The sequence below is a fragment of the Salarias fasciatus genome, chromosome 16 (assembly GCF_902148845.1).
Source record: "Salarias fasciatus chromosome 16, fSalaFa1.1, whole genome shotgun sequence".
NCBI lineage: Eukaryota > Metazoa > Chordata > Actinopteri > Blenniiformes > Blenniidae > Salarias > Salarias fasciatus.
Genome location: NC_043760.1, coordinates 27017657 through 27040947, shown reverse-complemented (window position 1 = coordinate 27040947; position 23291 = coordinate 27017657). Strand labels below are relative to the sequence as shown.

The 23291-nt window shown below is 41.8% G+C and overlaps 1 long non-coding RNA gene across 1 annotated transcript; it reads left to right on the top strand.

Annotated features, from left to right (window-relative positions):
- The first annotated feature begins 13550 nt into the window (after positions 1–13550).
- Positions 13551–15578, top strand: LOC115402954 (uncharacterized). The gene is made up of 5 exons (XR_003933175.1): positions 13551–13627; positions 13709–14029; positions 14122–14197; positions 14974–15066; positions 15203–15578. It is a non-coding gene; the product is annotated as an uncharacterized LOC115402954 (long non-coding RNA).
- The last annotated feature ends 7713 nt before the right edge of the window (positions 15579–23291 follow it).

Here is a 23291-nt window from a genome sequence, read left to right as displayed (position 1 = left end):
TTTATTTGACACGGTCTGCTAATAACTTTATTCTACTGCTCCACTCGGGACTCAAAAGTAAAAAAAACAACAACAAACAAACAAACACACAAACAGATTAGCTAATAAGCTGGATTATTATTAAATGTGGAGGGTAAATTATAATAAAATGATCAGAAACTATGTTTCCCTCTTCTGTATTGGAACATTTAAATTTTCTGACAAGGTGCTGACAGTCCGTGCTCCGTGTGCCCCCCGGGGGTGGGGGGTGGGGTTGGGGGGGGGGGGGGGGGGGGGGGGTCTGCACTGAAGGAGCGATACCGATGTGAATGAATGAACTGAGGGAATGAATGAGTTCTCCACTTATCATTGAAAGTGGAGATGAATGTAACAACAGCAACGAAGGGAAACAGCACAAAGTCACGTTGGACGACGCGAGATTTGGAGGAGAGAGGAGCCGATTCTCAGCTGAAGAATCTGCTGGTGTGTGTTCTGCTCCAGAGCGACACCACACACTAGAAGATCAGGAGAGGAAGATCGGGTGCGATCTGTCCTCTGTTGTCTTGTAGTGTGTGGTGTCTGAATCGGGGAAGACTGAAAAAATCCTGTAGTGTGTGGCGGGCTTAAGGGGAAATGTGAAATCCAAACTGGGGAGCGCGCTTACCACTAGCCTCCACAAGAGGGCGCACTCCACAAACCTATTGACTTTCCAACAGGGAGGTTAAAGGGCAACTCCGGTTTTTTGACACCTGGACCTTATTTATAGGTGTGTGCATGCTCATATACTCACTCAGACAAACATCGTGCAGCTCGGAGTCCTTCAGAAGTTATTTAGATCCAACCGATGTAGCCGCACTCGCGGGAGTGCCACAGCCGTCGCGCGTCCCGCGGCCGGCGTGGAGCGCGCATCTGCCGGGGAGCAGAGATACGCATCCTCCCGGCGAGGAGAGACGTCCAGCGGCCGCGTGCGAGCCATGCGTCTTCGCGGGTGTCCGGAGCCTCCGTGGAGCAGCTGATGGCCGTTTTCCAACTCGGCCCCTGGAAGTCAGACGCCGGGGCACCGTGACAGCCGAGGCCGACTCAAAGTGCCTCTCTGATGGGGAGAGGAGTGCCTAACGTTCCCATCCGAGCTAATTGTGGCTATGTTAGCGAAAACTGTCAGCTCTTCAGATGACCCACCTGAAGACGGTAGACGAGCTGACTTTATAACACTGGCGATGGATGAAGAAATACAGCCGAAATGAGCGATTTTGCAGAGATTATGTCCCGCGCAAACGCTCCATTGCTGTGGCACCCCCGCTAGTGCAGCTACATCGTTTGGATCTAAATAACTTCTGAAGGACTCCGAGCTGCACGATGTTTGTCTGAGTGAGTATATGAGCATGCACACACCTATAAATAAGGTCCAGGTGTCAAAAAACCGGAGTTGCCCTTTAACGTTACAAATTCAGTTCAGATTATGACTGGCTGTTTTCTTCAGTGAATCTTTCAGACAAGTCAGAGGAGGAGGATGGTGTTCAGAAAACAACAGTCAAGCTCAACTGCGATATATCCACAATTCCTGCAAATCAAATTACATGGAAGAAAGACTAAGTTGTGATTTTTTTCCATCTCATTGCATGAGACTTGATTTAACCACTCCTCAAAGACAAATCATACCTAAAGACTCTTTTACCAGGCTCAGTATTCTGAAAAGATCGATGATGAAGGATTTTATTTATGCTCTATAACCATAATGGGTGGCTTACATTGCACTGAATGGTATGTATGTAACTGTGTCTGAGAAACTTGAGAATTTAGGAAAACCTTCTGGGTGGCTCAGCACTCCACAGCAGTAAAATATGATCGACATGCTGTATAAATTAAATTTTCTTATGTTCTGAGGCATATTCATGGGAATTTCTGATTATACTCACCATCTCTAAACACTGACTATTTCCCACTTGATGCACAACCTCTGCACACCCTTCTAATGTAACATGGGTCCAAAACAGGAGTGGGGAAGTGTTTTTCCTAAGGGGCCGAAAAGACCCACGGTCATTTTAAATGTGATTTCATGCTGGGTGAGCGTTTCTTTGCTGTATCTCTTGAAATTGTTAAAAGTTATGATTGAATATTAAAAATATCCTTTTAATTTCTTGTTTTTGGTCACTACAGTTCATCGTTTTCATTTCCCCCTTTTTGAAAATGACCAAAAATTGGTTTTATATTATAATATTACATCAAGTTTATACTCATGTGTTCAAAAGACCCATTTATCTAATTTGATTTTTAATTTGATGACTTCATGCTGTCACGATATTTTGCATCAAATAATCACTTGAGCACTGGTTTGGGCCAAAACAAACAAACATGCAGCTGAAATATCTTCATTTTTCATTTTGTCACATATAAGCACACCAGTGAGAACACAAAACTCAATCATTGAACTGGATCTAGTGTATCTATTGCAACATGATCAACCAAAAATGAAACAGGCCACATCAAAAGACCACAAACTGTCAGCTTATTGGCTACAGGCATCACAGATGACACAGACGACTTGGAAGAATTTTACTAAAGAGATCTGAAAACATATCCAGTCAAGCTTGCCACAGTCTTCCTCTTGCTGTGGACATATCTCACCCTGGTCACGTTGACACTGAACCCAAATTCAGAGCTATGAATCTAACGCCCGATTTGCTAACAGTGATGATCTGAATACAGAAAGTTAGTTAGACTGATTCATGAAGTAGAAAAGGTAAAATGAAAGCAATGATTTGTACTTAAAGAAAAGAATTTTTATTAAATGCACATCATGGTGCAGGTCGGAGGCTCAGGCGCAAAAAGCAAGCAGAGGCAGCAATGCTATGCTCAAACTGAAATTTAATGAAAATAAATAAGTCCATTAGAATAAATAAAACTCAGTTCAAGGTGCAGAGTCTTCAGTAGATCCTCCAGAATGGATCTCAGACTGCAAGCAGACTTATGGGCAGGTGGACGGCCAGGGTTTAGATGCAGGGCGAGACAGAATTGCTGGCTGTGCAGGTCATCAGACTGCAGACAGAGGAGCACACAGTTAGACCAAGGTTCATAAAACTGAGGTGAAACAAATCCCTGCAATCAGCAGCCAGTTTACTGCTTCTGCAACACTCAGCCCAGCACCGCCCACCTGACATAAGACAGAAAACCAAAACACAGCACCCCAAATATGGCTCCAGCAGTCCAGTTCAACCCTACCTGAAATACCACAGTACATGCGTCTGGTTCTATCTGGAGTCATGCTGCACATTAGAAGACTCGTGATACAAAAGATGTTCGTTTGAATTTTAAACATAAAAAAGGAAAACATTTTATTTTTATTTTTTTAAAGAGGGATGCATGATGATCAAAAAGAAGTTGATAAAGGGGTTTCCTGGAATACTGAACAACAGAATTCAGTTATTGAAAAGCCGTGTTACATGAAAACCAATCAGGTCCATTTGGGCCCATGTTGTGCAGAAAATAGTTATTTCAAAGAAACACACTAAAATACATCGACGTTATGTTTCAAAGTTTAACGGCTGGGTCTCATCTAATACATGAACTAGACGAGCCTTCAAGTGTCTTGTCGATGATGTTCTTCACTTCATCTATGTGGAAAATTTACATTTGAGAACGACCAATCAGGATCCAGTGCGAGACCAGAGTCGACCACAGTCAGCGGAAGTGGTAGAAAACAGCATGTCTGAAAGAGTTCCCATCATTTCAGTTTGTTATTCTTCTGCCTGAAAACCAATGTCTCTACTTTTATTTTCTGTCTTTGCAAGCAGACCTGACTCAACCACAAACACACACAGGTCAAAGGACGAAAAACAGTCGGTGGAGTCAATACTTTGAACAACAAAATTCAATCTACAATCACATCTGAGCTGGAGAGTCTTTCGAATGAAGAAACAGAGATAAATGATGACGGACTTTTCAAGATTCAGTTTCCAAATATGTGCTGAAAGAAAAGTCGTCACAGGAAGGACAAGCGATGAAGCCATGGCATAATCATTACTGAATGAAAGCAACTCTAAATAACGAACTTACTTGTTTATTAAGTTTTTTTTTTTTTTTAACTATCTCTGTTATCTTGGCCTGAATTGATTGTTTTATTGTGGCGTTGCTGTCAGGTTTGTGTCTGATTCACTCGATAAGTTCGTTGTAGAAAGGCTTTTTTTATTTTAGAATGAACTTCAAACACTCAGTGAAACTATGGGGTTCCATTTGTGTCAAAAAAAAGTACATGTGATATGTGTCGATGTTGTTGGTCTATGTTGTTGCTATGTGTATTTGGCTAATGTCTATGGGATTAATGTTTTTGCCAAGTGTTGTTGCTTTATGTATATTTTTATGGTGCATGTGTGTTTGCTGCACATGTATATGTTGCATATGTGTTTGCTGCATATGTGGACGTTGCACATGTATTTGTTGCATATGTGTTTGATGCATATGTAGATGCTGCACATGTATTTGCTGCATATGTGAATATTGTAAATGCGTTTGTTGCATATGTTGCGCTCATATTTGTTGTGGTCTTTACTCACTGATTTTGCCCTCTGCTGGTGGCTTGGGAAGTTGTCTGCACATGTGTTTGTCTTCTGTGATTGGCTCATGTCGTTGCTCTCTGCTGTTGGTCCTTGTCGTTGGTCTGCCTGATCGCTGCGCTCGTCATTAATCGCTGTTAAAGCGATACTTCAACATTTTGGCAAATTGGCCCATTTAGAGGAATTCCTTAGTCATTTCGAACAGCATACTTACTTTTTTGTGAGGGCGAGCTGTTGTTTATTCAGAGGCGAGTCGGGGAAGGTTTTTGGGACGGACACAATGGAAGTAGATGGTATTTTTGTTCCCCCTCGTCAAACTCATCAAAAACAAAATCCAACAACCCCAAAACACTTTGGTGGACACGTTATAATCCACACATTCACTACGCTGTGGAACACCAACAAATACTATTGTAGCGTTACGACACTGAAGCAAATACTGGGAACTACTTTTTCTTTTGAAATCACTTTGCCCAGACGCCATGTTTAGTAAGTAGTTCCATCTTAGCAATCTTCGCATAAACAATTCAATCTCGTAATTTTGCATTAATATTTCACAGCGTACGGAATGTGCAGATTATAACATGTCCACCAATGTGTTTTGGGGTTGTTCGATTGTGTATTTGATGAGTTTGACGAGGGGGAACAAAAATACCGTTCACCGACTCACCTCTGAATTATCAATCCAGTCTCACGGCAATTCGTGCTATGAGTCACGTTAATTAATCTATTGCATCCTGTCCGGGAGCACGACTTGCACAGTTTTTTCGTGTCCCACGTCACTCTTTTTAAACTAATACATTTCAATGAGAGTCGCCTGGCCACGCCCCCCTCGCGATCAAACGAGGCATAAACTGTTGTTTCTTTTATCCAGACACTCAAATAATAGCCAGTTTTACTGTTTTATTGCCCTGTCCACGCTGAAGGTAACTTTAAAGATGTGTGCACCCACATAGCTGAACAGGCACATGCTGGAAACATCGCGATAGTATCCATTCAAATATAAAAGGGGAGAAAAAAAATTATCCACTCTCTCTATCTACACTCTGTATGGTGGAAATACATATTGGCGATCTACGTGGTTACATTCTCAGTTCAAATGTGTTCAATAGTGAGCAAAATGACATAACAAAGCGAGTCTGACCGGGGAGGAACGGACATGCAGCGCAGGAAGTAGCTACAACTGCTCACCGGCTGCCGACAGCTCAGTCGCGGGCAGCCGGTTCAGCTGCTCCGCTCGTCGCGTGCGGGCGGGCGACTGGGCTGTGCAGCCGCGCACCGGGCTCCCCGGTTGGGAGACTGGAGGACAAATTGTGTGATTCTGGTGACTGACAGGTTAGAAGTGGACAGTGTGCCCAGAGCTTTATGTCGCCGTTCTGTGTGCACCGGCTAGCTTAGCTACAAGCACGCAGGCTCTGTTTGCTCACGTGACCTAACCGCAATGCATCATGGGAATCGTAGTGAAAAACAAGACGGGTGGTCCGATATGCACAATAACCCGCCGCGTGCGTCTCATATGCACATCTGTTCGGCAGATTTATGCACCAGATCATCCGTGCTTCCACATCTGCCCGGGACGCTGCGCCAAAATCATCTTTTAGACTGTCAATGGACAAAAACCATTCATCCAGAGAGCGGGATTGTCGGTATCGCGAGAACACAAGATCTCGCGGGAATAGCAATATTAGCAGTCACACAATTGCTGGCAAATCACAGAAATAAATCCAGATCGAGATGTTTCTTCACACTCAATTCATAAGACACGCATTACACTTTACCAGTAGCACATGTTCAGCTGTTCATATGGTTTATTGGCGTTCATAAGCTCATAAACGTAACCCCACGTTCAAACCCCATAAGGAACTACAAAATCGGTGACGTCATCACATAAAGTTGCATCATTCCCGCCATTACAATTTGTAGTTCTATCTTCAAAATACCCCTTATCCCTAAGTAGAAGAGTAAAATATACAAAATAAGTACATTTAGGGGTTTAGAGTGATGAGGAACATGCTTCTTTTGATTATTTCTTGAAATGAAACTGACATACATAAGTGAAATTTAGTTTTTACCACATATCGTGATGCCCCCTGCTGGTGATAATATCAAGTCAAACCTGACAGGATAGTGGAGTTCAAGAGCTTTGAAAACAGTTGGTCCCATGGTTCTAGCATTTCTCATTGTCAAAATAGAAGCTTTAAAGGGGAACGGTCGTTTTTACAATCTGGACCTTATTTCACATTCGTCACAACAACATTTACTCACCCGTTTGACTTTCGTGTGATTTGCAGTTGGTTCGGAGATAATTAGATGCTCCCATATCCATATAACGGCAGCGGGCGTGGAGTTCGGCTGCATTCTGGAAAAAGAGGTCAGAACACAATTAGTAAGTCAAAAGAATTAAAAACAAGTAACTTGTAATCCCTTGTTGTTTCAATATATAATATATGTAATTAATAATAACTCAGAATTTAATTTCACCGTCAAATCATTTTGTGGAGTAATGCTCATAAATTGTTTCTTCTGAAAGTATTAAATGCACCAATCAGCAAATTCATTTTTAATTCCTTCACTTTGTTTCACATCCTATTCAGAGTCATAGAGCCCATCCCAGCTGGATGAGGGTGGTGTCTGTCTGCCCTGCACCAGTGGAAGACAGGCTCCACCCCAGACAGGTCAATGTGGACAATATGAGGCTTGAGGGACGGACAGGAGCAGATCTGGACCTTCATGGAGAAACGCAAACTGCTGTGGTTCCACCAGGCCGAGCAGCTTCAGGACTGACGGAGATCAGCAGTCCAGTTCCCTGATGGCAGTCCAGATCACCAGACGGTGGTCCAGATCCCCAAACTCTGACTCCCTGACTCTGACTCTCTATGATGGCTGATCTCACACACACACAGACACGCTCATATACACACACACACACACACACACACACACACACACACACACACACACACACACACACACACAGATTCCTGTCGGCAACAGCTGGCAGGCACAAAGTAAAACTTCCTCCGGGATTTTTTTAGTTTTATCTTTCATTTTATTAAGCTCAAGTTTATTTTTTTTTCCCTCTCTCCCGGAGTGTGTGCTCTCAAGGCCTCCTCTTGTGATTTATTTGTCAGTTTTCATTCTAAAGTTCTTGAAACCCCTGTGTCTGGCCTTCTCCCTCTGGTTTCTTACCCCCTGTTTATTACCCCCCGTTACCTTCTTTCTTTTTTTCAAAGGGGGGCAGGGGGGCAATTGTGCATCTTACTCTTTCTTGTGTTTCTTACCCCCTGTTTCTGTGACCTTCTTCATTTTTTGAACGGCAGCATGTGGAGCTCCTTTAACTATTTCTTGGTTTTAAATTCCCCCGGTGGAGCTGTCTGTCCGCCCTGCCACACTGGCTTCAGGTTTTAGGTTGTATTTTGTGTTGGTTTTTTTGTTTGTTTTTAACTTTTACTTTGAGGGCTGCCACTGTTTTCTTTGAACTAGCTGAATTTTTTGGGTCATCTTATCTCCTCTTCCTCTTCCTCTTCCTGGATTCCTCCTCACTCCTCTTCCTCCTGTCTTCCTCCTCTTTTTTGGCCGCCTCTATTCTGGCTTTTTTCTCCGCTTTTTTCATGTTGGCCTTCTGTCTGTCCGTCATGGAGGCCAGCCGGTCCAGTTCACTGATCCTCTGGAGAAAATCCTGGATTTCTACAGTGCTGTTGTTTAACGCCTCCATCCATTTCTCCTCCTGAGTGAAGAAGCCCTCTTCTACCTTTCTGCACCGTTTCAGCATTTCCTCTTTGGCCAGAGTCTCATCCCAGAGCACTCTTTCTAGGACGTGACATCTTTCTGTCCACTCAGCCTCCTTTTGGGTCATTTCGGTCCTCAACCTTTCGAGCTTTGCCACAGAGTCAACGTTGTTTTCAGTCAGGGTGGAGATCTGGTCAGTGAGGAGCCTGAACCTGTTCCGGTTCTCCTCGTCCTGAGCTCTCATTGCCGCGGCCGCCTGCTCTCTCTCCACCTCCCGCTCCTTGATGGAATTTTCAAGGGCTTGCTGAGATGAGGAGGCTTCCTGTTTCAGGGTGACGACCTCTGAACTGAGCTGGTTGACTCTCTCCTGGTACTCAGACAGCAGGGCAGATATCTCTTCTTCTGCCTCCTGCAGCTTTGTGGCCTTCAGATTCTCCAGGTTGTTAATAATGTCTGTAAGCTCGTCCATCCTTTCTTGAGCTTTCACTGTCAGAATTTCTGACACTGTCTTTTCCATTTCTAAGTCAACTCTGAGACGATACACCTCTTCTTCCAGGAAGGAAGTGTTCGTCTCACAGTCGGCCAACTCATCCTGGCTCTCCTCTGGCTCACACCTCTGGACTTCCAGCAGCTTCCTCTGCAGCCTCTCCGTTTCATCTGTTTGTGACTTCAGATTGTTTTCCAAGGTTTGAATCTGCTGCTCCTGGTCTTTCAGTTTGACGCCGTTTTCCTTGAGCCGAGAGTTCAACTTTTCTTGTTTATCTTTGCTCATCTCCATCCATTTCTCCTCCTCAGTGAAGAAGCCCTCCTCTAACATTCTGTACTGTTTCAGCAGTTCCTCTTTGGCCAGAGCCTCATCCCAGAGCAGTCTTTCTAGGACGTGACATGTTTCTGTCCACTCAGCCTCCTTTTGGGTCATTTCGGTCCTCAACCTTTCGAGCTTTGCCACAGAGTCAACGTTGTTTTCAGTCAGGGTGGAGATCTGGTCAGTGAGGAGCCTGAACCTGTTCCGGTTCTCCTCGTCCTGACCTCTCATTGCCGCGGCCGCCTGCTCTCTCTCCACCTCCCGCTCCTTGATGGAATTTTCAAGGGCTTGCTGAGATGAGGAGGCTTCCTGTTTCAGGGTGACGACCTCTGAACTGAGCTGGTTGACTCTCTCCTGGTACTCAGACAGCAGGGCAGATATCTCTTCTTCTGCCTCCTGCAGCTTTGTGGCCTTCAGATTCTCCAGGTTGTTAATAATGGCTGTAAGCTCGTCCATCCTTTCTTGAGCTTTCACTGTCAGAATTTCTGACACTGTCTTTTCCATTTGTAAGTCAACTCTGAGACGATACACCTCTTCTTCCAGGAAGGAAGTGTTCGTCTCACAGTCGGCCAACTCATCCTGGCTCTCCTCTGGCTCACACCTCTGGACTTCCAGCAGCTTCCTCTGCAGCCTCTCCGTTTCATTGGTTTGTGACTTCAGATTGTTTTCCAAGGTTTGAATCTGCTGCTCCTGGTCTTTCAGTTTGACGCCGTTTTCCTTGAGCTGAGAGTTCAACTTTTCTTGTTCATCTTCCAAAGTTTTGATGCGGCTTTTCATAGGCTCCGTATCTGTCGCATTGGCTGTGACTCTGTAAGTCTCCTGATTATCCTTTTTCCGATCTTTACCGGGGGACTCCTCCAGGGCACGTATGAGGCTTTCCACTTTCATTTCAACGCTGGCCACTGTTGTGGTACAGAGGGCCAGGTAGTTCTCTGCCTGTTCACATTTCTTCTCTTCTGTTGTACCTTTCTTCTTTTCTTTTCCAATCCTCTCCTCTGCTTTTTTCCTCTTTGCCTCTGCCTTTCTGATCTTTGGGTTCACTTTGCCAACCGCGGACACGATCTTATCCAGTCTTTCAATATTCCTCAGAAGACCCTGAATGCCTGCACACACGTTCTTCCTGTCGTCCATCCATTCGGCCCCATTAGCCGTCAGGGCCTGCTCTGCCTGTTTGAGCCGTTCCTGGACCTTTGTCTTGGCCCTGATTTCGTCCTCCAGCTCCTCGTTCACGTCTTCAAATTTCTTCTTCCAATAGGCTGCTTCTTTGGCCATGTCTCTCTGCTGTTGTGTCATCTCTGCCTCACTGTCAGTGTTTGAACGAATGAATAAATTCAATGAATTCCTCAAGCTGCTCTTTCGCTCTGTAGAACTGAGAATCTCTCGCGTGTCTGAACTGTTCGATTCCACGTCAGGAATGAGAAGACAGTTCATTGATAAGGCCTTCCCCACTGGCTTCAAAGTTGAAAGATGAAAGCCATGTACATTCTCAGCCAGGACTGATGATGTCATGGTTATCATGGCTGGTTACCATGGCAACAGCAACTTTTTACCCATGCAAATGGAAGAGAGCTGATTGAAAAAAAATGAAAAAATGCATCCCCGAACAAGTCCACCATGCCTCGCCATGGTTCCCCGTAGAGATGTCATTAAACTTTTAAAATGTTGCCGTATTTGTCCTCTGTTCAGATGTGAAAACCTTATTTCAATATCTTCTACCAAACTTAAACTGCGAGCTTTTAAGTTTGATCAGAATTTTAGCCATTTTTTTGAGTTTATAATGGGATTAGATGGGAATGTCTAGAGTGGGAAATGGGCAGCTAAGAGCGTGAGAGACTTTCCATTTAAACAACAATAAAATGGCATTTTCCTTGTGATTCTCACATTGCTAAATCATCTTTTCTTAATCTCAAACGGGTCTCTATCCAGATGCATTTGTTTGAGAATCGGAACGTCTGTTAACTTTATGTTCAGTGTTCAGTTTTCTTGGTATAATAAATAAAATTCAGTCTTCCACTCGATCTTTCCATGTAACTGTTTATAAGAGGAATAAACCTGAAAACACAACAAGCTCTGGGCATATAGATTTGAACAGCTTCAACATGTGGGAGGTCTTTACTTCCTGTTGCAGAGCAAAAGACCGTCAGTAACCCACAGCCATGTAGCGTGGCCTCAAACCAAACCAAGCATTTACAGGAGTGCCACTGCGTTGGCACATACATGAAGCAAGACCTATTAAAAATAACAATTTCACCATCTTCTGGTAGCTCCACAAGACAGTGACTTGAAATGCATGCTCTCATGCTCTCATGCTCTCATGCTCTCAGGCTCTCATGCTCTCATGCTCTCAGGCTCTCAGGCTCTCATGCTCTCTGCAAGGCAGAACCAACTGGAGATATTCTCAGCAATGTATCTGAAGTCCACCTTCCCCCAGAGCAGTGTTTGCTAGGGCTGAACGATATGGGCAAAATTTCATATCTCGATATCCATGCCAGATATCTCAATATCGATACGATATATTACAATGGATTCAGGAAAAGTTAAGCATTTTTCATTTTTCATTCTTCTGTGTGGAGTTTGCATGTTCTCCCCGTGTGTGCGTGGGTTCTCTCCGAGTACTCCGGCTTCCTCCCACAGTCCAAAAACATGCATTTCAGGTTAATTGGTCACACTAAATTGCCCCTGAGGTATGAATGTGTGAGTGAATGGTTGTATGTCTGTATATATATGTGTCAGCCCTGTGACAGACTGGCGACCTGTCCAGGGTGAACCCGCCTTCGCCCACACCAGCTGGGATCGGCTCCAGCCACCCGTGACCCCGAAAGGGAAGAAGTGGCAGATAATGAATGAATGAATTTTAAATAGTGTCTATAATACGTTCATGACAACACTCATCAATTTAAGTGACTAAAATTGTAAAATTCGTCCTTATGGAGAGAAAATGACTGTCAACAACCCACTGAAGACAAAGGGTCTGAAAAATGCTTGTAAGAAAGGTCAAAGATTCTCTTAATAACAGTGACTTGTTTCTGTTATAACGAAAGATAAAGAGAAAGATGAATCACATTCCAGGGAGTCAACTTGTGGAACAACCCAAAAGTTCTATTTATAGTTTCAAGAAAAGTGTAAAAGCTTCATTACTGCTAAAATATGACACTGCTGTGGAACAGAAAACATTGTAAAATATTTAGTAAATTGTCTTGTGCTTTGACATGAACTGCTCAACAAGACCGAAAATGTTATTGATTTGTTTTGATGAGGGGTGGACATCATATGTTTCTTTTTACTTCTTTCTGCCCCCTTTCATTCAAATATCTTTTTAATAATTGCATGATACATTTAAGTCTTTTTTTTTCTTCATAAAGAATGAAATACAGAATGATGCAACTGTATTTTTATTCGCAATTCTGAAACTGATTTCAGTAGTGACCAGTAAATAAGCTTATTTTACGATTTATCCAGGAAATAACACCGGAATACTACAGAATGTTTTATGGGTTTGCAATAGTTATTAGCTTTTTCTTATTCTTGGTGTAATTAATATGAGTTCATGGGACTTGTTAGTCTTCTCAGAGCCAGAACAACAGCAACAGTGACGTTAAATAATCAAACTGACACCGGGTTCCTGCTTGGTCCCACAAAATGGTCATACTTAGGACCCCTGAATGAGTTGCAGCAGCCCTGTTCATCTTTATCAGTCAGTTTCTAATCTGCGGTAGAAAGAAGGTCAGAAAGACCTGATATCAGGTTCACATTTTTCATAAAGGGAAGAAGCTTTTTGACATGCAGTTAGAACATGCTGCTGATGTTATCAGTGATAAGAAAAACGTCATCTGTCATGACAGAGTGACCACGGAACCAATCAGAAGCCTTCTTTAAAGGAAATAAATACCTTAAGTTCAGTCAAGTGTGAGACGAGTGACCATATATGGTCACATTTGAATTTTTCATATTTAAAACTAACAGAAGTTCATATCAGCTACAGAAAACATCCATTTACAAAAAGTAGCATATTCTGAATTGAAAATATGTGATTTTTAGAAAAGAAAAATTAAACTAATTCAATATTACTCATGTGTGATCTCTGTGTCTTAATCTGCTTTCTTCAACACGTCATCAAGGATGCAACATAAGAAGCAGCCATGGAGATTTTCTGAAGAGTTTGAAGCTGAATTCACAGCATGTGGATTAAATGTTTTTGGAATCAAAATACCTTATTAATCTGTGGAGGAGATTCTTGAATTGAAGAATATGAAGAAGTGGTCTTCCTGTGGTTTACTGTGTTTATCAGCTACATTTTCTTTTTTACACCGAGTTGTACATGTACAATTCTTGTTTTTCACAGTGCTGACACATGGTTTAATATTTTATTCCTCAAAAGGCGTCCGTTGTGCTCTGAGCTGAGTAAAACAGCGACTAACCACTTCCTCGTGTGGAGCCTCCTCTGCAGATGCATTCAGGGCTGATGAGACTCTTCTCACTCTCTGTCTGAACGACACAATGTTCAGTTCAAACCAAGCAGCTCTGCTCTTCTTTCAGCTACTGGGGATGCATCGTGTCTTTGGAGGTACGGCAAGGTTTACATTACTGATAACAAATTCAATTCAAGTTCAGATTGTCTTTAGTGCTGACTGGATGTTTTCTTTAGTGGATGTTTCAGTTCAGCAGAGCAGGACGGTGGAGGTGTTCAGAGGAGAACCAGTAGAGCTCAACTGTAATATATCAACAAGAAATACACCACAACTCACCTGGATGAAAGACAAAGTTCTGATTTTTTCCATCCATAAGAATGAGACTCTTTATAACCTCTCCTCTCCAAGACAAATCATACATCAGGACTCTTTTACCAGGCTCAGTATTCTGAATGCTCAGGCTGAAGATGAAGGACTTTATTCATGCTCTGTAACCAGGATAAGTGGCATAAATCAAATTAAATGGAATGTAACTGTGACTGAGAAACCTGAGGAAGGTAGGTAAACCTTCTCGATGACTCAGTAACTCCACAGCAGACAAAATCTACATACTGTCTAAATTTGATTTTTTTTTTCTGTTTTGATGCAGATTCATGGGAATTTCCGATTATACTCACAGCAGGATTTCCTCTCTGCTGCATGATATTAACTGTCTGCATCTACAGGTGAGAGAAAGTATAAGATGATCTCTAATTCAAGTCTGATTCACTCATTCATTAAGTTCAGTCAGTTGGAGGAAGATGTTCAATAATCTGGATATTCAGATGTTTATGAACACCACACCCAGTTAACCCGTCTTCCATTTTGATGAGTACGTCATGAATTTCAAATAACAAGGTTTGATCACTGAGATTTTTGTTTTTTGTTTTCCAAAGAAAAACTCTCATGTTTATTTTCGAACATTTTTACTGTCTTGTCTAAATGGACTGTTTTGGCACCTCAGCTAAAATGAGTTGTTAACCCCTGTTATGTACAGATTCTTAAAATAAACATTGAATTACACAACATGTACTAATATAATATGGTCTGTCTGTCTGTTAACAAAAGCCCCGAATGTTAAATAATGAACAGTTTTCAGTCTTCTAAAACCGAAGTATTTAACCTATGATTGAATTCATTTATACGGCGGTCAGTCACATCTGAAACTGGTTATTTTGAAAACATCATATGACTTATCGATTGGAGAGCTTCAAAGAGTTTCAGCTCAGAAAACCTCGTGAGATGGAACATCTGAAAAAAGACACAAGGGACGAGTCTGACAGGGATACAAGAGCGCACACACACACACACACACACACACACACACACACACACACACACACACACACACACACACACACGGAATTTATTTATCACAAACATTTAAAATGCATATTTCAAGTTTCATAACTTGAACATATAATATTGCAGATCTGAAAAATATTGTTTGTGTTTCACTAAGTTCACTGACTTCCTCTCGAGGATGAAAACCGACGATGTGAACGACAGCAGGACCCTGGTTCGAGTTTTCTATTGTGGTCTGCAAAGGGAAGAGGTTAGAGGAACATTGTGGTTACTTTTTTCCATGAAGTCATCAACACTTTATTCACATGCATTTCAGTGTTAAACTATCTTCTGCTGTGCACACTAAAGTTGATGTCGGTTTTTCCTGTTTTAATTTTTTCCGGCAGATGATGACATCTTCAAACCGGTGCTGTCAGCAGGAACAATCACAAGTTACATATAAATGTAAGTCTCTGTGAGGTCAGCTGAGCAAACAGAATCTGAGATGAGAACTGGAAGAAAGAAGAAACCTGTTGGATCAGAGTTCAGCAAAAAAAAAAAAAAAAGATAATATTTGACATGTTGGAAAAGTAATTGTGTGTGTGTGTGTGTGTGTGTGTGTGTGTGTGTGTGTGTGTGTGTGTGTGTGTTTTCAAAACCCATCAGTGTTTTATTTGAATTATATAAATCTCAAAATTGAAAACATTTTGAACATGATGTTTAGGACTTGATTTATTATTACTGTCACTTTTATCTTATTCACTTTGAAGACATTTCTTTGTATTTCTACTGTAAAATTTGAAATAAATGCAATATTTGACATTGCAAAAATATTGTTGTTTTATTACACCACTAAAGCTGCTCAGAAGTTTGTTTAACAACTTTGAAGAACAAGGTGTTGAAAAAAATATCTATTTTTGTCTCATTTTCTGAGTCTCTCTTATGTTTCCTCCACTTCTGATCCTTGTTTATGCTTCCAGCTCATATTCTTGTTTCAGATGATGTTTATATTTTTAATATAAAAACCATAATTCTCTTCTACTCATTTCATAAATTATGTTCATGTCTTTGTTCTCACGTCTGCTTCCATGTTTCAGGCCTATATTGTGTCTTTCAGAGTTCTTTCTCTCCTCTCACCTGATGTGTCCTGTTTCTTTACCTTTGAGTGTTTCTCTGTGCTCCTTCTCTCTGATGACCTCCTTCTTGTCAAGTCTTTACTCCTGTTGAATGTATAGAAACATCATGATTATCCATGTGTCTCAGGTTATAATGAAACATTTAAATATTGCTGAGTTAGTTTTTTTTTATCTGATAGATCAAAAAGAATCCATCATTCAATTCTTCTTTCTCTGTTGTAGCCGGCCTGTCAGCATTCAGCTCACATGAAGCAAATTCAGCCACTAAAGTCCTAAACATTTACTGTGGAATGGAGACAGAAAACCAGGAAGAAAAATGAAGTTCAAACTGTATTAATTGATCACAAAATGGTGCACAACATTTAGAGATTGAACCTGCCATGGCTTTATGTCCATGTGTGACATGTGCATGGTGTTCAGCATGACTGATTCATAATAACATTAAAAGAACAATAAATGTACCAATTAGAACAAGCAGTGAAATACTAATGAACCAACAGTCAATATTCATATTATAATAACGGGAAGATGCACCACATGCACACATACAGGAAAGTCAGAGAAGATGAGGGTGGTAAGAATGGGTGATGCAGGAAACGCCCTGAAATAAAAAATTAAATCACCAGAAACACAGTGAAAAGAATAAACATGCTCAACATGAACTCACAGCTCCATGAGGATGAAGGACAAAGTGTAACTTTCCCTGAAAGTCACAGTTCAAGTGAATTATTATAAGAACAGAAGTGATCATAGCTCCTCCTGCTGGTATGGAGTATAATTAAAACACTTCCAAACTGCATGAGAATCTTTGTATTCTGTATGAACCCTCCACTGCCATTTCCCTCTGTCCATCATTTCTGTAAAGATATTCATACTCTGATCCTCTCACTGTCAGATGCTTTGACACAGTGGTGTGTGTTGTGGTTATTGACCAAAAAGGAATTTATCAATCAAAATATGAATTACTACATGTCAGTGAGGCTCCATAGTACTGTTACTCACACCATGTGATGTTTGTCTGATGAATTTATACCTAAAGCATGGCTGGAAGATCAACCATACTTCCGATAAAACTTCCTGTATCTCATTCCGTTACAATCACAGAGGTCCACAAAGCAACACTGCCCTCTGGTGGCAGTAACGGTATTTGATAAAACATCTGAGAGGTGAATTATCTAAACCAGAGGTGGGGAACCCTGGTCCTGGAGGGCCGCAAACCTGCATGTTTTCCAACACAGCTGATTGCAATGAGGCTCGTTATCTGGCTTTCTGCTGGACTTGGCCATGAATCTTGATTCGATTCAGGTGTGTTGAAGCAGGGAGACATGGAAAACATGCAGGTTTGCGGCCCTCCAGGACCAGGGTTCCCCACCCCTGATCTAAACATAAAAACACTGGATGGTTTGACACTGACTCTGTAATGTTTTAGTGTGGTCTTGGTTTGTCTTGGTCAAAGTAAAAAGTGAGGGTTGTCTCAGCGCTTGCTGTTCGGAGTGTAAAAACTCACCAAACTCAAACATTTCAAAATTTGTAGTTTTTATTATTCGTGAGGCACCCTGAGTTCTTTCTGTCATGATGGAGAGGACTCAAAAGCAGACCCCAACACTGAGAGTGCATTTGAGAGAGTTTATTAAACCTGCAGACAGGCAAACAAAACCAAAAGAGTCAAGTTTTTTATACTGATAGTAAGTGGTGCCTTCAGGCCTATTTCGGGGCCTGAAGCACCCCCCCACCCCCCACCCCCACCCCCACCACCACCACCACCAATAATCTGGTGCGGTCTTATTGGAAAAAAAACAAAAAAAAAACAAAACATTTTTGTCCCCCCCCCAAAAAAAAAAAGCGTGCCTATTCTATATAAAGTAGCTGGAATATGAATTTCAAGGAGTGTCACTAAAAAGTTTAAAGAAGGTCAACAATGCCCAAGCAAATAAGCTGTGCCATCTGACATTAAGATTAAGTTCTCCTATAATTGTTATTTTCCACAGTTTGTTTGTTGACTCGTTTTAATCAGTTGTTGATTCATCGTAGCCATGACTAGCTCCTGGATTAACGACTCAAAACGACCCTCAAAGGATTCAGTTATGCAGGTTTTTTTTTTGGTTTTTTCTTTTCTAAAATTTTTGCTTATAGTATTCACAGTAAATATGATGTGTTGTGTTCCCCCAAAAAATATTTTTTTCTGAGGTGTTGTGGCATGATCGCACTCTTTTAAACACCTGACTGAGCTTCAGAGGCAATCCATCCGCTGCAAGAACCACATCACAGCATGTGTGTGCAACTGATTTTCTCCTCCTATTTCCATTTTTTTATTGCTATTATCATGGACAAAACAAAATGTCAATGCAGAGAAATAATACCACTGATTTTGAAATGAATTTACACATAGTGTATTATGTTGGCTAGAATATTTCCCGATCAAAAACATAGTCACATCATAATTAAAATATGGCATTGGAGGGGTTAAAAATGTAAACTGAATGGAATGATGTATTTAATCGTGAACATTGGGCTGAAAAATAAAATACACCAATAGAAGAGATCTAAGTTTATTTATAATATTTATCAAAGAAAAAAACAAGAATACAATTTTCTGAAAAATGTCAGGCTGCAAAAAAAAATCATTATTGTAATTATTATTATTATTATTATTATTATTATTATACAAGGATGGGCATATTTTAAAAAATATTATTTTAATACAGCACATTAACAAATATGTTAGAAATATATATTAATTGCAATATAGTAATTGAAAATGCGCTCAATTTCTTTCTTTTTTTCCCCTTGTCCTGTTCAGCAGCTGGGGCGTGCAATATTATATGATTGTAGCCTTTTACTATCTGAACAGATTTTAATGTTAGCAGCAGGACAAGAACGAATATCCTCCTGCTGCTGCCTTTATTTAAAGCTGGCATCCGGCATGGCTGCCGGACAGGACCGGGACGGAAACGCTCAGAGAGCGAGAGACCGAAAAGAAAGAGATAAAGAGAGGGAGAACGGGGGGGGGGGCGCACAACCTATGCACAAATTCACAACAAATGCAAAACAGTGTTGTCAACGCACCACACACAACCAAGAACCATCCCAAACCCCCAATCTCGACAACACCAAAACAGCCGACAACCAACACAAAAACTGACAGAACTATACATTTATATAATTTTTTTTCTTTTTTTTTTCCCCCCCTGATGAACCATAGTAGTGAACAGACTAGTAACTAGTAGTAAATTCAGGGCATGCATCAAGAGAGGGCTACTGCAGACCACCATTATTCTAACCACCACAAGAAGACAAGGTAACCGAGTATGTGAAGAGTGATTAAAGATCAGCGTGATCGTGCAAATATGATGGTGATAGTGATCATGCATATATGACCTCTGACCCCTGAGAAGGCCAGAAGCAGGCCAGAGAGGCCCTCAGAGCCCAGACAGCCGGCGGTCATCACAGAGCCCGGATTCAAGCCGCTCCCGCAGGCAGACGCCCACGCTCCGGTTCAGAAATGGGGCAGAGGAAAGCCCCGGCCGGGGACCCCGGCAGCCCCCCAACACCCACTCACTCACGCTGACACACACACATGATTGGCTGGAAATGTCACGAAGGGAGTGTCACAACACAGAAGATACCTTCAGGGTTTGGAAAAAAAATGTCAGAAAGTCTGGGATCAGTTGAATACAATCACACGTTCGTGAAACGGTCAAATTGTCGTACATTTTGCCTTTTTTGGGGGGGATTATTGATGGTACAGAGGTCCAAATTATCGTACCAATACGATAATTATCGTACGTCTGACAACACTGGGTGGTACAGTCCACTGTGTTGTCATGGTAACAGCTACCAATAACAGGAATGATGTAAAATATCCGGAGTTGCGCAGCTTGTGTTCACACTGTTCTCCTGTCTCCAGAGAGTCAGCTGCGTTTGTGAGTCCTCCAGCAAAAACATTTCAGAGAGCGAATTCTATCACAAACATGACCATCACTAAACACATTCGGTCCTGAGAAAAATAGTTTAAACTGTGGAGGTTCTAACTTAAAGGTGCTGTAGGCAGGATTCCGCATGTCCGCCATCTTGGTTAGGGTTACCTAAGCAAGATGGCGATTTGATCGATCTAAGATGGCAATTTGAAACTCAGCACAGCCAATCCTGTCCTGTTTTCTCTGACATCACGCCCTTACGCAAGTTAAGCCCCTCCCACAAGAACATGCGACGAACGCCCCTTGACCAATCACGGTTAGAGCCTCAGGGGCTCTTCTGATTGGTCAAAGATACCTGGAGCTGTCGAGATTCCTTTTCAGCTCAGAACAGAGACAGATGGAAATGCTGCACCCTCGCGGTAGTGCAATTATGCTGCACTCCTAAAGGATTATCAATGCATACTCTAACATTTAATCCAAAGAAAACACAGAAAAATTAGCATTGACTGGCAAAATCCTGCCTACTGCACCTTTAACAAGATAAAAATGTGTCTTTTCTTACCCGTGGTTGCTAATTCATGACATATATTTCTGTGATATCATGAATATAATTAAAAACTGTGTTTTCTAGATTAAATTAAAAAAAAATTCTTGTTTTATCCTGTTTGCCAAACGTAGTCATGAAATATGAATTTGAGGCAATGATATATTAATTTTCTGCTAAGAAAAAAAAATTAAAAACGTATTCCAGAGCTACCAATTGTTTCATGGTCGCAAATAAGTATTTTGTGGTCACTGATTACGTGACATCGTTTGAGATAGACTGATATGTGTTGTGGTTACTGACATTTTCTTCTCTGTCAACAGAACCACCAGAATCTACATGTTGTGACAAGACATCTGCAGCCAGCATCGTTCCAGCTGTGAACCCTCCTGTTCCTCAAGAGGAACCAAAGTAAGTTTGCCTCTGCTGATTCAGTCCTGAATGTGTTTTCCTGTCACATATTGCTTCATGTTCAAATGGTTTATTTTCTTTCAGAAAGAGGAATTATGGGGATGAACTGGACTATCCTGAGTCCAAACGAAGGAGGTTGAGTGGTCCCACCGAAAATGAAGGTAAGACAAGATTTCTGAGTATCCGTTTTATTATATTAGAAGCTGGATTATATCTGGGTCATATGTTCAAGATGTCTTCAGTTTTATGTGACTGAGAAGAAGAGAAGTTGGTCCCACTGTGAGAAGTTGACCACCTGTTGTTCCTCTGTGTGACAGGAGTGGAGACATCCTATTCCTGGACAAATTCAGCAGGAGTTGAAACAGCTTCAGTTTCAGGACCTGTCGGAGCTGGCTGCAGCTGTGGAGCCAGATCAGGAGTATGAAGCTGTGATGGAGTGGCTGTATAGAACATTTAGCTGTCAAACTCCACCCAGTCCTCCAGCAGCCATCCGCCCTCCATCTGACCACAGTCAGACAGGAGATCGTGGTGGCTGGATGGCTCCAGCTGCAGCTCCTCAAATTCCAAACTACATTTCAAAGTAAGTTTGCTTCTGATGGTTTTAGTCCTGCATGTTTTTAGATGCTGTTCATGTGTTCTTGCCCTTTGATTTTCTCTTGTGTTCTTCTACATACAGAAGTTATGAGGACCAGGAGAGCCGGGTCTACAGACCAAAGCCTTTGACAGCAGAGGTCAGTTGCAATGGCGGAGTTTCGAATGACTGACAGGACCATGTCGAGATCAGCCCTGGGACAGAGGGTGAGTGTCTTATCTGCTCTGTCGCCACTCAGCAGTCAGCCACAGTGAGATTCTCCTCATTATTAGATGAAAAAACCAGTTTGTGTGCTGACAGTGTGTTTTCCTGGTTCAACAGTGGAAGTCCATGTCAAAAGAGGAGCAGGCGCCATACCGCGAGCTGGACAGAAAAGAGGCTGAGCTCTACGCTCAGATGTATCCAGACTGATAAACCAGTGACAGCCGTTGAAGTGACCGCTGTTTCCACAACATATTGCTGCTAAAACGAATGAAACGATCATTGTCAACTTATTTCATCATGTGCAAAATTCTCTGTCTTTATTTTTCAGGGGACAGAAAACAAAAGATTTGATCCACACTGCAAAGACAAATAAACTGTCCTGTGGGCCATGCCTCTTGATCCAACTGTCTCAGGGATGTGTTTATGGTCAAAGTGGGTTTTGGGGTCCAAAAATATCTTTGTAGTCCTTAAAAGACCAGGATCCTCCACTGGTACACACACACAACACACACACAACATGCCCCCATTCACTGAAACACACCTTGCTGCTGAAGGACAGTTTTACACCCCAGAAGAAACTGAAATGCTGTGTTTGGTTGAGCAGTATTGATCCCCTTTTCTGTCAGAAAACATTTCCTGGATCATTGAAGGCAACACGATACTGCTCTGAACATTATTGGTTAATTTTTGTTTGTATTCATGAAGACCCAGTTGAACTTTGAGCTGCTCCCCGACACGCTGCTGCAATGTGATGGAAGTGATGTGAAAGCACATTAATCACCATCATCCAGCAGCAGCGTCTTACCTAAATTTCATGAAACTCTCGTGTTTCAAAATAGTCCCTCAGAAATTACTGTCCTCCAGAAACGAAGCCTGTTCTTCCCACTGCTTCCATTGTGGTCGTTCCTGTTGTGTTGTGGCTTTTGAAGTTGTGTTGACTCAAAAAAAAAACAGTCAAATAGTCTAGAAATTCACAAAGGCTTTATAACTTTTGCCAGACGGGAACACTTTGAGCAAAGGGCTACCCTGCAGGAGAGTTTTTCTTCACAATGCATCTTCAAAAGCAAAAAAGAGAAAGGTGAGAAAAGGTTTTCGATCAGGTGGAACGGTCTTTTCTTACTGAGTCATTTTGGATTCGAGTCAAATTTCACAAACTGGATTTAAACTCTCGATAAGTTTAATTCCAGTGACTATATACTCACTTCACATGTTATTACTAAACTGTTTAAAGAGGAACTCTGCAGCGATGTCGACCACCCCTGCTACTTTTCACACTTTTTATTGATCCACTGGCAGCTTCTGTCACATAATGTAGTATCACTGGAATTCAAGCAGCCTTATCACCGTACAAAAAAAACCCCAACATGCTGATGATATAAACCCTCAAACTCAATCAAAAAGGAATCCACAGAAATCCCTTCATGTTTTCACTATAAAAAAAACTTATGTTACAACTCAGATATCCCTCATATCTTAAAACAAAAATAAGGTTGAGAGGTGAGGAAGGCCTGGAAGCTGATGTTATGTTGTGACTCCAGGGAATCCAGTTTCTTTCTATCGTGGATCTCCCACCAAATGGTTCTGACTGCACATCACAATGTTTGAAGCCTGGCAATGGATTTACATCACAGGAACACTCAAGAAATCAAAATGTGAAAACCTGCATCAAGAAAAGACAAGTTCATCCTTCAA